The sequence below is a fragment of the Hydra vulgaris genome, chromosome 09 (assembly GCF_038396675.1).
Source record: "Hydra vulgaris chromosome 09, alternate assembly HydraT2T_AEP".
NCBI lineage: Eukaryota > Metazoa > Cnidaria > Hydrozoa > Anthoathecata > Hydridae > Hydra > Hydra vulgaris.
In genome coordinates this window covers 24,498,099-24,509,240 of record NC_088928.1, presented here as the reverse complement: position 1 = coordinate 24,509,240, position 11,142 = coordinate 24,498,099, and the positions used below count along the sequence as shown (strand labels likewise).

Below are 11,142 nucleotides of genomic sequence, written 5' to 3'. Positions count from 1 at the left end.
ACACAATAATAATATTGTTGTTTTTTTTGTAATATAAACTGACGGCGCAATGTAAACAAGACTCAATGTCTTCTTCTTGTTCCTGCCATTTATTATTATGTAATCAATCTTATTAAATTATTATACAGAAAAAAAAAAAAACTAAAAAAAAAAACGTCAGAATCTTTTATCTTTATCATCTCCTTCATTCAGTGGCGTAGCCAGCTAAAATTAAATGATGCTCTCAAATGGGAATAAATGGGGATTTATTCCCATTTGAGAGCTTGGAGCCGATGATAGGTTGCAAATTATGATAAGAATATAATAGATCTCTTGAAATTCTTCAATGTTTTAGATACGGTGCCAGTGAGTCTTGTGATTTATCATAAGACTCACTGGCACCGTATCTAAAACACCGTATCTAAAACATTGCAAGGGTGGATCCATAGGAGAGGAGAGCGATGGGGGTAAGTAAAAAGTATGAGAACAATAAATAAAAAGTAGGAATAAACTTCTATAAACGTAAACATGTATATAAACAATAAAAAAAGTAGATCAAAATATATTTTTAACTTTTACTACTAATAATAACTCAATATATTATCTAATGAAGAATGAGGTTTTTCAGTTTTTTTTAAAAAAGGCAAAAAGTAATAAGTACTTCAAAATTAAAATTCGGCAAAATAATTTTTTTTTAAAGGTGTGGCGCTTGATAGGTAATGCAAAATTGATTAAAGTTTGTTTGATTTAAAAAGTTATTACTTCTCAAAATATATTTACTGATTGGTTTTAAAGAGAAAAGATCTTTGAAGACAGCTAGGGATAAGTTATTTATCCAGATATATATAAAACATAAAACATTAAATACATTTAACTCGTATATATTCAGAACTCTCATTTCAATAAAATAATGCTTCGAATAAGAGAAGCGATTTGCAAAATTGATTAAACGGGTTGCGCGTTTCTGACGGAGATAAAGACGTTGCAACTTTTTCTGTACTTCCCCAAGCAATATTGGCATAATTTAAATAACTATGTATAAATGAGTAATAAAGTTGGATTAAGACTTTCTTATTGAGATAGATTCGTGATTTATATAGGGCCCACTTGTTTTTAGAAATTTTTGTACTTATATTATCAGTATGGTGATTCTAAGTAATGTTTTCATCAAGATAAACACCTAAAAATTTTATAACAAAATCTCTATTTCCTTTTGATCAATAAAGATTTGAGGTAATTTTGATTGGAGAAATCGCTTTTTTGTAATCGAATGAAATAAAACCCATTTTGTTTTATTAGTATTCAAGGTTAACTTATTACACATGAGCCAATTAGATACATGTCTGAGTTCTTCGTTTACTGTTTTAAAAAGTTCAGCGATATCATAGTTTGAAAGGAACAAGTTTGTATCATCTGCATACATGATGCTCGTTAGTTTTCAAGCTTTCTTTAAGTCATTTATATAAATTAAAAAAAGGATAGGTCCAAGAATTGAACCTTGAGGGACTCCACAGGTTATATTAAAAAAATTGGTTAACAATCATTGTAAAATGGTACAAATTGTTTTCGGTTAGATAGATAACTTTTGAACCTTTTTATTTTATATTTTTATTAAATTTTATTTTTTATTCCGTAGTATTTGAGTATTTGAAATCCGTAGTATTTGAAATCAAAATATTGTGATCGACCGTATCAAAAGCTTTTGATTAGTCAATAAAAATTCCTAGTGTATATTGTGATTTTTCGAATGATTTTAAGATTTCACGTACAAATTGGATAATTGCATGTTCAGTTGAGTTATTTTTCTTGAAACCAAATCGACTGTGCACATTAAGTAAGGCCAATCCGACTAGTTTGTTTTTTGTTATTCTTGTTCTGTTTATTTGTAAAATATCTGCCAATTTTTAATTCTTCGCAAGGTTGAGCACGTTCAGCACTGGCGACAGTTATAGGACATGACTTACAATTTACATTAATTTAACATTAATTTAACAGGTTTGTATTAGGTAAATTATTCTTTCAAAATTATAAAAAACAATACGATTAACTGAGATAATTGTCAAGATTATTTAAAAGATTTTAAAGAACAAGACAGAAAAAAGCTGAACAACATTTTAAAAAATAGTCTGCTGCAAAACCAAAAACCTTAATGAATGTTTCAATATTTTGACTATCCCTAACGTTCAGTTTATCACTTTGAATATATTTAAAGCAAGCATTACTAATATCAAATTAATAATAAAATATTAAATTGCGTTATTTTTTTAAAACTAAATAAAAAGTAAAATAATAAAAAGAAAATGTGATGTAATGTTTTATTTACAAAAATAAAAACCATGGTAAGTAATTACCATGTTTTATATTTTTGATAAAAAATAAAAATAATTAAGAATTTAGAAATTCCTATAAATTCCCTTTCGCTTTTAAACTTTTAACGTACTATTAGGTTGCTGCAAAAATAATCTCGTTTTTCATATTTTATATTTTTGGATGAATTTTTGAATAAATTTATTATTGGCAGATGTCATGCTATATGTTATTTAAAAGCGCGTTTTTCGCTTGATCTAGTTATCGTATTGGTTTTGTTTTATAATAGTTTAGTCATTTTTTACAGGACGTCAAATCTATCATGGACAAGAGACAAATTCGCACGATTTTTCTGTTCCAGTTCAAGATGGGCCGAAAAGCTGCCGAGACACCTCGCGATATCAACACTGCATTTGGCCCAGAAACCACTAACGAACGTATGGCACAGTGGTGGTTCAAAAAATTCCGCAGCGGCGAGGAGAGCCTTGAAGATGAAGAGGGTCGCGGACGCCCGTCTGAGATTGATGACGATCAATTGAGAGCCTTAATCGAAGCCGACCCGCGCAAAACCATACGAGAGGTTGCGGAAGAACTCAACGTTCATAACTCAACAGTTGATCGCCACTTGAAGCAAATAGGAAAGTCAAAAAAGCTTAGCAAATGGGTGCCGCACGAACTGAACAAAAATCAAAAAAATCGTCGTTTTGAGGTATCGTCTGCTCTTCTTCTGCGCAACAAAAACGATCCGTTTCTCGACCGGATCGTGACGTGTGATGAGAAATGGATCCTCTACGACAACCGACGACGTTCCGTGCAGTGGTTGGACCGCGATGAGGCCCCACAGCACTTCCCGAAGCCGAATCTCCACCAAAAGAAGGTTATGGTGACTGTTTAGTGGTCTGCAGCCGGTCTCATCCATCACAGCTTCCTGAATCCTGGCGAGACGATTACGGCAGAGAAGTACTGCCAGCAAATCGACGAAATGCATCAAAAGCTCCGATGTATGTGCCCGAGATTGGTCAATATGAAGGGACCAATTCTCCTCCACGACAACGCCCGGCCGCACGTCGCACAACCGACCCTGCAGAAGTTGAACGCATTGGGCTACGAAACTCTGCCTCATCCACCATACTCACCGGACCTTTCGCCCACCGACTACCACTTTTTCAAGCATCTCGACAATTTCCTCCACGAGAAATGCTTCAAAAGCCGAGACGATGTCAAAACGACCTTTGATGACTTCATCGCTTCCAGGACTTCGGAATTTTACGCTACCGGCATAAATAAACTTGTTTCTCGTTGGCAAAAATGTGTTGATTGTAATGGTTCTTATTTCGATTAATAAAGTTTATTCTATGCTGAGTTATGTTTGTTCAAAGTTAACGGTTGAAAAACGAGATTATTTTTGCAGCAACCTAATATTTAAAAGTGATTCAATTAAGTTGTGCCGCGCAAATTTTAAACCGGACTACTGAGATACCAATATATGACGTCATTTCATAGTTACACTGGTTATTAGGGTGTCCCAAAAAATGATGAAAACTTGAAAATCAAGAGACAATACCTTCCAAACTATGTGATTTGGTCTATAAAGATAGAATATATAAAAAAAATTTTGATCCAAAGTTTGCAACTTTGCTAGATGTGAAATTACAAATTCAGAGAGATTTATATTTTTTTACAGTTTTACGCGCATACTACTGAGACAATTTTCCTTCAATAAATATAAAATCCCCAACTGAAATAAACAACCGCCACAGAGAGAAAAAATGAATCACAAAGTTTAAAATCTTATTTTATTAAATTAAACGCATAGAAAAACAGTTATAAAGTATATGCTTTTTTGAGTTGATCTTTTGGCATTTTGGCTTGAAGTTTTTTTCTATGATCTTTTGCAACAAGCATTATATTTTGCCTTTGATCATCATTTGTAGATGCCTTCACAAAGTCTTGTATAAGCTTGATGGTTCTTTCTGCGCAATCGTTAGTAGTAGAGAGATATTTTACAAATAAACAGAACATACGAAAACTTTCAGCATTATCCCAAGTCTTACTCCACCGTAAACCCATTGTTCAACTTCGCTTTTTGAAATTCCAATAATTTTAAAAAGATACCAAGACTCTGGACCAACCAGAAGAGATAATGTTGTTTTGGAATCAAAAACTAAAATAATTTGAGAATACCCAATATGAAATGTAGACATATGAAATTTAAGTAGGTTATTAATTATTTTTATTTTTTCATTGTCTTCAACGTTGCGATCTCCAATTGCTACACAACAAGATGAGGAGGTAAGTGCCAAGAGTGTCGTTTTATACTCTTTGTTAAAGACCGTCCTAATTGGTCATCGTATTGCTCTTGTATTTTAAGACTAGCCCTGAAAGCATTAAGGTCATTTTTAAGTGCTTTTGAAGATTGAAAGCTTTTTAAAAACCATGGTGCATAAAGAATGGCGGTAAAAAATCTTTCTGTATCTCATTTTCTTCCTTTTCTGTCATTATTTTTACAACATTTTTTTTCATTTCCAATGTAAGGTGTAAAGCCCGTTTGCCATAAAACGTGCCTCATGACAAGCGCCAGGTTGATGGAATTTAAAATTAGATACATATCCACCAAGATAAAAAACAACAAGCTGGCAAAGATTTCTATAATCACCTCTTGCAAAAGTATTTTTAAGCAGAGCTTTTGAACAAAAAGTAAGGGCATATTTTGCAAGAGTATACAACACTGAATCAACTTCTAGGTTATCCCAACTCATTTTTACAATATTATTTAGAGAGTTCACTTTTATACAAACTTCATTCCACTTTTTTTTAACTTTAAATATAATGCTCTATGGGAACCTTTTGTCTTTCTTGTGAGTACTTCCATGAAGTGAGACATATGCAGCTCATATATGTGATGCCTGCATAACAACCATGTTAAAGGGAGATTAAGTTTTACGCTTAGCAATTGAATTGCTCCAGCATATTTCCCCGTGTTACTACTGGTTATATCACAGCAGCAAGCAAAAAGTTGATTAACACACTCGTAATATTCTAATAGTTTTATTAGTTCAATTGTCTGGCATGCTCCAGTAATATTCTAATAGTTTTATTAGTTCAATTGTCCTGGCATGCTCCATTTTTAAATTGGACATTACCAAGCAATATATCTTCGCAATCTGGTGCTTCTGGAGAGCTAACGCTCACAGCCAATCTGTCATAAGCAACAGAAATTTGAAGGTCTTCTGAAATTTCTTTAACTAGTTTAGTGTCAAAATGTAGACCTAGTCTTTTACAATTTAGAAAATCAATTATTTGCTTTCTTAGAAGGTCCCCTGTTGACTGAATTATCTGAAACCGTTTTCTGTGAACAGAAGACCTAGAGATGTTTATTTCTTTAAAATTAACATTAGATTTGGAAATAATGGCAGACATAATTGCGGTCTGAGGTCGCATTCCAATATTATATCTTGCTGCCACAGTTGATATTGCTTCAATAAGCTCATCAGGAGTAACCTCTATGATTACTTTAGTCATTTTCTTTAATCTAAAAGTGTTTAATGAATAAATTTGTTGTTGAGTTATTATGCCTCTATTAATAATAAAGTTGTTCTGCTTTTTTCAGAGTTTAAAAATAGGTAATATCTCAACACATTTCCCACAGGAGGCAGTTGGTTTGTTGGCAATTTATTTATAGGATAATTAAGAAGGTAAACAGTTCTTCTAAGACTAATGGAGCAGTTGTATTTTCTCTTTGCACCTTGCTTTATTTTTGTTTTTGAACATTCCATGTTAAAACAAATAAAAATTGATATTGCGAACACTTCTGCTCCAGTTAAAATTATTTAACGAGTAAATCTATTAGAAAAGTTTTTAAAGATTCTTAAGCTCATGTAATAAATCTTTCTCTATGATTTTAACAAAAATGCTTTTTTCATAACAATTATTACAAAAGCGAAAGTAATAAAAATACGGAACAAATTGTTATATCCAAATTTTCAAAATATACATCTTGCAATTGTCGACTAGATGAACCATAACATATGGGTATTTTCTTTTTCTACAGACCAAATCACAAAATTTGAGGGTAAAGTCTTTCTTTTTTTTTTTGGACACCCTACTGGTTATAGTAGTTTGTTTAGAACTAAAGATTAAAATTAAAAATTAAAGTGTAATATATATAAGTATAATATATATAATATAATATATATAGATTAAAATTAAAAACTAAAGATACATAAGTATAAGTATAAGAGTATGGCAGAAAAAGAGTAATATTCAAACAAAAATTATATAAAAAAGGTTTGTGGGGTTGCTGAAAAATTGCCCCCCCCCCTCATTTGATGGTCTGGATCCGCCCCTATATATATATATATATATATATATATATATATATCTATATATATATATATATATATATATATATATATATATATATATATATATATATATATATATATATATATATACACGAGAATGAATTTTAGTTGATGGCACAGGAGACGCTAGCTCTTTAGAGCAGTGCCCATTATAGTATTTGTAAAAAAGAGAAAGAGAAGCAACATTACGACAATGTGACAATGTTTGAAGGTTGGCTGCAAGAGCAGGTCCAGCTATGTTTACAATGCGTTTTTGCACCTTGTCTAAAAGAGAAAGGGCATCATTGGAAGAACCGCCCCAGATATGGCAACAGTATTCCATACAAGGCCGTAATTAAGATTTATAGAGATAGAGAATAGAATCCGAAGTAAGAAAGTGACGAGCTCGATAAAGAGATGCAACCTTAGCAGATTCTAATTTTGCAACTGATTTGATATATGGTTTCCAAGAAAGATTGGAAGTAAGAGTTAATCCTAGAAGATGAAGAGTTGAAGAGTAGATGACTCATCGAGTACATCACCGTTCATAAATATAGGAAGAACTAAATTATTGCGATAACAATTGACTGAAAAAAATTGAGTTTTATCTGAATTAAAATTCACCAGCCACTGTGAGCCTCATGCTGTAGCAGAAGTGAGATCCTTTTCATGCTCAAATGACCCCTCCAAGCAACCAGAGGGTGTTGGTTTCTTATCACGACAAGAATAAATGGTAGTATCATCAGCAAACAATTCCACCTTAGATGTGAGAATATCTGGAAAATCATTAATGTAAATTAAGAAGAGTATAGGGCCAAGGATAGAACCTTGAGAAACCCCTGAAGTTACAGAATAAGAAGAAGAGTGCTGTCCATCGAGGACAACTTTTATACTACGATTGGAAAGGAAGGATTCAATAATCTTAAAGATGTTGCCAGATACACCATAAGAAGAAAGCTTATGGAGAAGACCAGCATGCCAAACTTGATCAAAAGCTTTTGAAATGTCAAGAACGATGGCCTTAACCTGTCTACCTTTATCTAATGCACGATAAAACCTATCAGTTATTACTGTTAGCAAATCAGCTGTAGAACGAGAAGATCGAAATCCATATTGATGGTCAGAAAGTAAGTTATTAGATTCAAGATGAGAAATTAAGTGTTTGTTAATTAGAGATTCAAAAACTTTGCTTATGATAGGAAGAAGACTTATGGGACGGTAGTTAGACGACTCAGATCGCTCTCCAGAATTTTTGAAGATAGGGATAGCAGATGCCGCTTTCCAGCAGGCTGGAAAACAAGACTCTGATAAGCACTTAATGGATAGTTTTGAGCGTATAGACGACAACTTCGGAGAACATTTCTGCTAGACAATAACAGGTATGTTGTCCGGGCCACAAGCTGTAGAAGAGTCTAAGCAGGAAATCACTTTAGATACAGAAGCTGGAGTGATATGAATGTCAAGCAATGGGTCAACCTGTTTGTTGGCAATATCAGGTAGAACGCAACTAGTGGAATCAAGAGATGATATTGATGAAAGGTTTTTAGCAAACAACTCAGCTTTGTCTTTAGGTGAGGTGACAAATCTGAACCATACAGGAAAGGTGGAATTAAAGATTTACCCTTATTATTGATATTATTAAAGAGTCTCTAGAAGTCGCGAGAGCCTAATTTTTTAGATGAGATACGAGATTTCATGAACTGAGAATAGCGGGTTTTGGCGTTAAACAAAACCTTTTTACAATTGTTTCTAGCAGTAATAAACAGACGTCTGTTTTCTGGAGAATTGTTTTGCTGATAAATACGGAAGTAACGATTTCGATTGGCAATCGCAGCAGCACAGTGCGAGGAAAACCATGGAGGAGAATGAGGGTTGACCTGGAATTGTCGAGAGGGAACAAAATATTCCATGACAGCCTAAATCCACGAAGTTATGTAAGAAGCACATTTGTCGACAGGAAGATAAAAGATTTATACCCAAGGGCCATCACGAAGAAATCACGGAAATAATCCCAGTCAGCTTTACTGTAGTTGTAAGAGGTTCGATAATAGGGGGATTCAGGTGATGAAGTAGAATGAGATATTAGTTTTAGAGAGATCAAACTGTGATCAGAAGCACCTAAGGGTAAATGTAGAGAAACTGAGCACTGACTAGGATCAGAAACAAGACATAAGTCAAGTAGAGAAGGTAAATGATTCGGGTTGTCTGGAAAGCGAGTTGAAAAGTTGACTAATTGAGTTAGAGATTGAGAAAGGCAAAAGTTGTGGGCTTTAATGCCTGCAGAATCACTGAAACTAGAGCCGAGCCATTCAGAGTGGTGAGCATTAAAGTCACCGACAGCAACAATATTAGCTGATTGATAAAGAGAGAGGGCTTGGTCAATATGATCAGAAATAACATCAAAAAGAGTGCAGGCTTGAGATGAAGGAGAGCGATATAGAACAAAGTGAAAGACAATAGAGTGAAGTGGTGCTAAACAAAAGCACATGAAAAAATAGTCTGTGGATTCAAACCTAGTTTCACGACAAATGGGTGAATTCTTACGAATGTAAATGCCCATACCAAGGATGTGACTATTGGAGTCTTTACGAATTAAAGGAAGATAACCATCAACACTAAGATCGCAAGATAGACAGCTGAACTCAAATTAGTCTCACAAAGAGCAAGTATGTCTGGTGAACTTTGCAAGAGATAAGACTCAACAGAAGAAAAGTTACTTCGAAGACCACGAATATTAGTGAATGATAGTTTAAAGAACTTGGTGATGATGATGGTTTTTTGTGTTTTATAGTTTTTGGTACTTTATATATATAAATATATGTATATATATATATATATATATATATATATATATATATATATATATATATATATATATATATATATATATATATATGTATATTTTTTATATATATATATTTTATATTTATATATATATTATTTATATATATATATATATATTATATATATATATATATATATATATATATATATATATATATATATATATATATATATATATATGCTTTTGGTACTTTATATATATATATATATATATATATATATATATATATATATATATATATATATATATATATATATACACCACGCGGTACTTTTAGATATTGAGATATCTACCAAACAATTTAACATACAAATACACTATGCTATCATAATAGTAAGATAGTTGTTGATCTGCGTAATAAAAAAACACTGTTTAAGACGTTCACCTATTTAAGTTGTTTTAAGCTTACAGTGATGCAAAACTGTCAACAATTTCATCAAGTTAATTTTGGAAAACTTTTCATGTTCAATAACTAAAATGGCCTAGTTTGATAAACGTTCATATTTCATCATTGAACGTAGATAACTTTTTATCAATTTAAGTTTAAGAAGCTCTTTCACAACTAGCTGCTGATACAGCTATCTGACGCCCATAAAAAGATTAGGTACATTTTTTTCCAAATGCTATTTGAGAATCCAAAATAAGATTTCTAAAGCACTCCAATTCTTTAACTCCTGCGGTTTGATCTTGTTTGAAACACTGTCATATGTCACTGACTTCAAAGACGATTCACTTCAGTTAACATTTTCAATGGATTCAGCTCAGTGTAAGTTGCATATATGCTCAATATGGTTTTAGATAAATACTCAAAACCCATTCAGCCATTCTATAATTTTTTTAAAAAAAAAAATTTTTTCTTAAGTTCTTGGAACTTAGTCATCTAAGCGGTTCACAATTTCTGCTCGAAGCCTATACACAGTTTCGTACTGTTCTCCTCTAACTTTATCAACGAGACTTAAGCTAGCATCTCTGATTTTTTCACTCGGCATTTACTTTTGTTAGAAAACTCTTTTTTCTGTTGTGATAATGTATATTTAACATATATTAAAAGCATAAATACTTGCCTCCTTTACAACTATATCTCGTTCTTCGGCTGGGAACATCGCTAACGTTTGCATTTTTAGGGCACAATGATCTAACGGAAGTCTTTTTATTTGTAGAAATTTCCAAGCATCATTAATTTTAACTAAGAGAGTGCTACAGAAATAAAGAAAAGCTAAAAAGGGACATTTCATTACATAGTATGAGATTTCCAGCATTCCCTTTTGTTTCAATAGTTTCGTTGTTGCCATCTCTGAGCTCTTCAAGGGCATTTATTGTATCATCTAAATGTGATCCAAGAGCTTTAACAGTTTCATGTCTGGAACTCCACCTGGTTTTATATTAATTGGCACAAGATTTTTCAAAACATTTTATCTATGAGTTGAGGCTAAAAAGTAGGTGTAAATTTTTTCCACTGTGCTGATGAAAGCTACCGACTGCGTACTACCTACTATACACCAGCAAGATTCTGTGAATGGCTGTTGCATGGTATAAAATGAGTTATGGAATTGATTGCCAAGATTTTTTTTTGAATCCCACTTATATGTCCAGTCATTGTAGCTGTATTGTTATAGCTTTGAGCATAAAAGTTTCCTATTTCTACTTTATCTGCTGCTAGCTTGTTGA

At 32.5% G+C, this 11,142-nt stretch overlaps 1 pseudogene; it reads left to right on the top strand.

The window, feature by feature from the left end:
* The first annotated feature begins 440 nt into the window (after positions 1-440).
* LOC136085363 (histone-lysine N-methyltransferase SETMAR-like) lies at positions 441-3,696 on the top strand (annotated as a pseudogene).
* Positions 3,697-11,142: the final 7,446 nt, after the last annotated feature.